The sequence below is a fragment of the Lathamus discolor genome, chromosome 1, assembly GCF_037157495.1.
Source record: "Lathamus discolor isolate bLatDis1 chromosome 1, bLatDis1.hap1, whole genome shotgun sequence".
Taxonomy (NCBI): Eukaryota; Metazoa; Chordata; class Aves; order Psittaciformes; family Psittacidae; genus Lathamus; species Lathamus discolor.
In genome coordinates, this window is record NC_088884.1 from 49,040,556 (window position 1) to 49,047,631 (window position 7,076).

A 7,076-nucleotide genomic window follows, 5' to 3' on the forward strand; every position below is an offset into this window, starting at 1 on the left:
TTCTAGATTTGTTAAGAAATAACCCTGAGATAGCTCACTGAGAGAGGAACAGACCAAGATTGTACCACAGAGAAAGAGATATTATGAATTTGTCTGAAGGGCTGAATTTAGCAATCACAAACTTTTCTATGTAGATTCTTCCATGTACACCCCTTATCATGTGAATTTACCAAGTTTCAAAGTTGTGTCAAACTTAGATGTTGACAAAATTCTAGTTGTTTATTTATTCAATACTTTCTTTGTTTTGCAGCTCTTTTGGACTTCTGCATCACCTTGAATATATTCACTCCTACTGCAGCTGGACTGTTGCAAACAAACATCACCAAAGCAATTTTAAAATGAGTATTCAGCTGTTCTACTAGGAATGTTATACACCGTCCACAGGAACAAAAACCACAAGGTTTTATCGGGAACCCTAAAGGGTCCTCTAAAAGGCTTGTGCTGGGTGAGAACACAGGACTATTGGATGATGTAAGTCAATTATTTTTCTGTTCCAGAAGTGTTAGTCTTAGGGCTGAAATTGCAGAGAACAGCGGGTAGTTCTCAGTGCTGTTAAACTTTGTTTAGTTTGGAGTGCTGACAGTAAAAGGCCAATTTCATTTACATTTTTGGCCATTTCTGACTTACTATACCTGAAGAATGACTTCCCAGAGGCATGTGCAAAGCATTTATCTCTGCAGTATACCATTCTGGCTATTGTGAAGAGGGAACAGGAGCACATAAACTGCCAATTGGTTTGCTGTGGTTTTGATAACTATAGAGTTTCTCTTACTTTATGGCAGGAGACCCTGGGTTCATGCTGCTGCTTTGCTGTGTGTGGAAGGCAGAATGCTGGAAATGTTGAAGTTAGTTGCTTGGCATCTTTGAGAGCAAATGAGTTAAAAAAAAAACCAAACCCAAAAATGTACTTAAAAATGCCTCAAAACTGTGGCAACACGTAAGTGATTAAATCTCAGTCAATATATCAGTGACACTGCAAAATCCTCAACTCTTTCTACATCCTGCAATCAATGAGATTCTTGCATCCTCAAAGCATAGAAAACTTACGATTCAAAGTTGTTTTTTTTTTTTTTTTTTCCATAAGTAAGTGTTTGAAGAATATGGTGAAGCTGCTAGGCAAGTAGGATAAAGCTACAGGACTAGTGAGCATAGGAGTGAGTGCATCAAGCAAGCAAAACCAGGCAAGCTGCTGTGTTTCATGCCCTTATAAATTAGAACGCCTGCTCAGCCTTTGTTTTGTGTTTTAAGGGAGGATATGATGCATAGCAACGAACAGATTCCCTAATGAAGCTACAATATTTTATAATCAAGTTCTTTCCTGATCTATCTATCCATCATACTTTATTTACAAAAATTTAAAATTAACAAAAATGAGCTGTTCTGTGATGTCATTTGTAGAAAAATTCAACAGTGTTGCCACAGATAAAGCTGGGCAAGAATAAAGACAGGGGCTGGTACACTAGGTGCACTGTAATCCTACATGGGAAAAAGAGCAAGGCACAGCAGGGATACCTTCTGCTTGCTGGAGAAGTATCCCGGGGAAAGACCCAATAGAAAAGATTAAAAATCATGCATGCATGTTTATAGATTGAAATGCACCAAATATAGGCATCCTTCATTCCTAGCCTGTCTGGTAAAATGAGATGATCCTTGTAAGGGTCCTTTAAGCCCAGGGCTGGTGTGATTGCACAAGTCACACCATGCAGAGTCAGGCCCGGTGGTGACATAACCTGCCAGCTGCAGGACTTCCCCCGAAGGAGCCCATGTCATCACTCACTTCTCACAACACTCCAGAGGCTTTCAGGGACTTCTGGAAACTGGATATAGCCAGGAGCAGCTGCTGTAACAGGTGTGCTGTTCCGCGATCCCTTGGGATTAGATCCACCAGGGAGTGAAACCTCTGCTAACTCCCAAGTTTTAGGGCCCAGCCTGTGAATCTGTGATCCTCACATCCTTTGTTTTTCCCAGCTGTCATTTGCCTTTGGAGGTCCTTAATGCCCAGACTGGGGTAGGTGGAGGAGGCTGGCTTGTCCCAGCAACACAAGGCCTGAACCAGGATTTCCTTCTCCCTGGTGGTGGCTGCAAGGGGTCAGAGGATGGCTCCTGCTCCAGCCCTTGCCAAGCAAGGACTGTATGGCACAGACCGGAACAGCCTTGGGATGGGAGGTGCCCAGTGCAGCTTCTCCTTTTAGGTGGCCTGCAGCAAGGTGAACATCCTCCTCCTCCATGCAGTGGCACAGGTTGGTGGCTCTCAGATGAGAAGAGGGGGTGAATCCCAGCATGGCAGCAGAGATCACAGTATGTCATCATAGATGCAGAGTTACTGACGGAGGCAGGCACAAGACACACCTCCAGCCCAGTGGATCACACAGGGGAAGTGTGATGCATTAACTGTGAAATATGTCTTTTGGTGATTCATGCTACAAATTAAAGGTTATCCTAATTCTTTCAGTACAAAATGTACTTTAAAGAATTACTCTTCTGGTATGAATCACTGAACCAGTCCTCCCTCTACATTAGCAACTACAACTGGTCAGGGTAAAGAATTTAACTTAAATTCTCTATTTATTTTTAATTAGGGAATGTATTCTGTATAAGATAATATTTTCAAGGGAACCAGGTATCCAAAAATTGAATGCAGGCACCCCTAAATGCAGACTTTCAGGCTTGCTGTTCAGTATGGATAACTCATTTGGCTGTGCAGTTCATGGTGTTACCTGAGCTTGTGCTTTGGGGGGTGGAGGACTGGCAGCATGAGGAGCAGCTAACTGGAGGAACCATGGGCTCATCCATTATTCAGAGTCGTTCTCAGTGGGAGTGGAGAGTAGGAAGCCTTGGAAGCTCCACTGTTGTAGGGAGAAGTCAGACAGGCAATTTGTGCTAAAAAAATGGTGGGGCATCCAGAGCCTAGAGGTCCCTGGCATTCAGCTGAGGCACTCCTTGAGGTGGGCAGCGAGAGTCAGAGAAGTGGGTGAGTAGGGCAGGTCTTCTTCTAGGCTGCCTAGTTTTAGCGAAAGGCTTTGACATAACTGCATATTCCTGCAGAAAACTGAATATACAGCTCTTAACAAAAGAAAGCTTTTGACCAGTCATGTCTTTCATTTCTCGAGTTTTGGATCCTGGAGTCTTAGATCCTTAAATGTAGTGGTAGAAGCCTTTGGTTAGAGGTATGATCTTCAGCTCATTCACAGGTCTAGCAGTGTATTGTCCCTGAAGGTTCAGATCAGGTTTGAGGTTTGGAGCATGGGGAGACCCCTTGATTTAACCTGGAAAGCAGCAGATGAGAGGAATAGTGGCAGGGAGAACTACCCACACACCACATTGAGCATGAATGGTATGTTATGCACTGAAAGTGTTTTTAACAGCCAGGTCTACTGAACGCTACCAAACTAGCTGCAGCTTGTCCCTAAACGGTTCAACATCTGGAGAAGGATCTGACTCTCACTGGTGCAGTGTGTTACAGAACCACATACTTACCAGCCTTTGAGTAGTGATGGGCCCTGGAGTCTATTCCTGGCTCAAGGTGAGGGGCTGGGTATGAGGAAGATCAGGGAAGTAACAGGGAAGCCATGGACAAGATCTTCTCTAAGTTAATTTAGAAAGTTCTGATTTTCCCCAGCCTTTGTTTGTTAAGGTTTTTGCATTCAATCAATGATAAGGGAAATGAATTCTCAAAATTTTCAGGAGAAATGAGAAGAATATGTACAAGTTTTGGTCTATGCAATGTTTTCTAAAAATGTCTACAGTTCAAAGCTGCCAAGCGCTGCCACTGTATAAGCACTAGAGAAAAAACAATGTGGTTTAAGAACAGTAACCAGATACTTTAAACATCTTTCTGAGAAAAAAAAAATCAAACCAACAAAAACCACGACTTATTAAAAATTTGCCAAAAGTGCCAAATTTCAACTTTCACTTTCTGCAATGTCCAAAACATTAAAGTTTTTCTCAGACCACCAGAACAATTTGAAAATGTTCAGGATTTATAAACCATGTTTTAAAATTTGCAATAGCAACAAGAATTTTATTCAGGGAAAGTTTAAAGAGCTGATGAAAACTATATTACTGCCACAGAACCATAACTTAGAGGAAAGGACCTAAACTATTAAGTGCACCAGAAATAAATGACAAGGTTTTTCTTCAGTGAGTTTATTGTTCCTTGTACTTGGGATACAATATACAAAATAGCGGTTGTTACAAGCAGCTGCCATCCCTAACTGCCCTATTATTAGCACTTATTGCTATCAAAAGTCTCAACTGATTTACATTTTTATCATAAAAGAACACTGTACTTTTCTTTCTAAAAGTAGATCTACTCCACTCTATCAGTCTTACTCTTCAGTTTTCCAAGCGTATTTCTTAAATTGATGTGATATTTTTATTTCTTTCTACTGAACTCCTTCTGCTCACAGTATTCTAAAAATGTTTTTGAAATTCAGTTTTCTAGATGAATTTTACACAAAATCGTTATTTTCAGCATATATGTAAGCTTTTCAGTGTGACATGTAAAGTCAATGTCACCTAAAAATGTGAGAAGAGAGGTAGCTCTTACTATAAAAAAGTGCCTAGGTGGGCAAATACTATCTTCAGTTTTATGACTTTAGTTTTGAAGACATCTTATTATATTTCAAATAAAATGCAGATAATTAGAGGAGAAAAACAATTTAAAAAATTCTGAACAACTTTAGAGAGTAAGAAGCAAAAGAAGTATCTTACTGTACATGATAGTTTTCATATGACTAGAAAAAAACTTTTTTGCATAAACATTTATTCTTGAATTGTTTATGTAAAGTCATTCACATTTATTTTTGTAGCCTTACTGACGTGCAAGTTAGGCTTGAGATCAGTATGCAAAGCATAAAACTAGAAATGCCAAATTGCATGTTAAGCTGCTATTGCACCACATGGTGATTGTGAGGACATGTTGAGATGCTCATATCAACACACAGAATGATACATGGCTATACTGAGGGTAGGAGATGTAGATGAAGAATTGATTGACCCTCAAAGAAGAATTTATATTCCTTGGTCTCTTTTAATGTGTGTGATTATCAGAAGTTTCCTCATCTGTCCTTCTGTTCTGAAAAAAGGTGTTCATGGAACTGACCAGCAGATTCTTCATTATTGTTAAACCATTGCCAGAGTGGTAAGGAAACCGTGGGACTGCTACATCTCTGTATGATTTCTTGCTTTCCTTGATTTCTTTCAGGTTTAAAGCTACTTCAGAAAAAGCAAAATAACAGAATTGGCATGTTCTACACATGTAAGATGAATATTACTTTTATTGTACTGTTGGTTCCATAAGGCTTATTCAAAATTCATATAGTGATAAACATTGTTTTTCACTTCTGTTTCATTTTCATAACCTGATCTGTTGTTCTCTGCAAACAGCATGAAAGCTGTACTACATCCAGACCTGTATTTTCATACATTTATTTCATGTAAAGATGTCATTATGTTGCTGCACGTGGTCTTTAGCTCAAATAGATAAATAGATATTTTGATATTGTAGAAAAATGAGAAAGGATAAATTTCTACTTTTTCTTAATTTGCACAGCTATTAATATGTTCAAAGGATCTATATCTCATCATTTCCATGAGTGTTTTACCATTTTAACTATCCAAATAGAACTAAACAATTTTTTAAAGATAATTTTATATTGTGAATATTTTTCCTAGATTTATCTCAAATGCCAAAGATTGGCCTCTGTATCTTCAGTTTTATTGTGCTATGGATCTACACACCTGCTGTGAAACACAAGCACAATTTCATGCTTTCAGAGAGGACTGGAATTTATATACAACCATCTGACAACCTAATAATTCTCTTAGAAATCATCAGGTTAGAGTTTTCCTTTACATTTTTCATTAGTAGCCATTAAAACAGCAGGATGGATTTCTTGGCATGACTGTAGCAACTCCATCACTGGCGCCCTCTTAGAACTTGTTAGACAAACATCTATTTCAAGCTTCATAAATGAAATTAATCTTACTTTTGGACAGAGTGATGAATTAGATGGCCCTTAGCACCACTTCCAAGCCAATGATTAGATCATGTTTCCTGAAAAAGAGCATATAATATGATTTCTGGCACATAAGGTTTCTGAATTAGGCTATAGATTGACCCTATTGACCAGATGGTCACTTCTTAGCAGAATGGCAGGGGGTGTGGGAAAAAGAAAAAAAATGTAAAGGTATTTATAGGTGGATGTTGAATAAAACCTTATGGGGAAATTGATGAATAGCTGAGGAACATAAAAAATTCTATCATCTGAGAATTCAAGAAGGAACTTTTTATCCCAGCATGTAGCCTAAGACGCCTCACAGAGATTAAAAAATGGTGAAAGAACAAATTTTATCTGCTTATTTGGAGTGGGATGAAAGAAATTTTAAATGTGAAGAAACATAATTTTTACCATTCTTGCCAAGTTTGAAGAGGAAAAAAGCCACATGCAGAAGAGGAAAAAGCCTTAACATAGCACTAAGGTCTTGGAAGTAGAAAAGAACAATAATCAGGAGAGACTAGAAAATTTGTTAGAACATTTGTTTTTCACCCCTTCTCTGTCTGCCCGTGAACACTGAGAATTCGATAACATTTTAGAAGTTCAAAATCCTTCATATGCATTAGAAATTATTGTGTTACAGCAGCATCTGAAGATTCTAAAGGAGTTTTGAAAGTAAATGCGTACCTGCACTCAGAAACAATGCATTTCCCACAGAGTTCAAATTCCACTCAGAAAAGTCAGGAAGGGCATTTCTAGTTTGTGAGGGGGTTTTTATGTTTGTTTCTTTCTTTGTTTGTTTGTTTTTTATTATTTTTAGAATTGTAGAAACTAATGGAGGCAAAGAGTACATCTGCTTGAAAATCAGCCAGGAAACCTATCATACACATTAGAACTGAATCTATTGCTGCCAAAGGTCCTTCTGTAAGCATATATGCATTTTAATTGTAAGCATGCAGTAATTCTACAATCAGATCTGCAAGCTGCAAAAGATCACTTGAAAGGATCCAATGGCAGGCTTATGATTTCTGTCTATAAACCATTTTGTACAAATGTACAGCCATCAAGAATGGTTGT

At 38.6% G+C, this 7,076-nt stretch overlaps 1 long non-coding RNA gene across 1 annotated transcript; it reads left to right on the forward strand.

Annotated features, from left to right (window-relative positions):
- The first annotated feature begins 387 nt into the window (after window positions 1-387).
- LOC136007128 (uncharacterized) lies at window positions 388-5,764 on the forward strand. Its single transcript, XR_010609487.1, has 3 exons — window positions 388-471; window positions 5,207-5,260; window positions 5,677-5,764. It is a non-coding gene; the product is annotated as an uncharacterized LOC136007128 (long non-coding RNA).
- The last annotated feature ends 1,312 nt before the right edge of the window (window positions 5,765-7,076 follow it).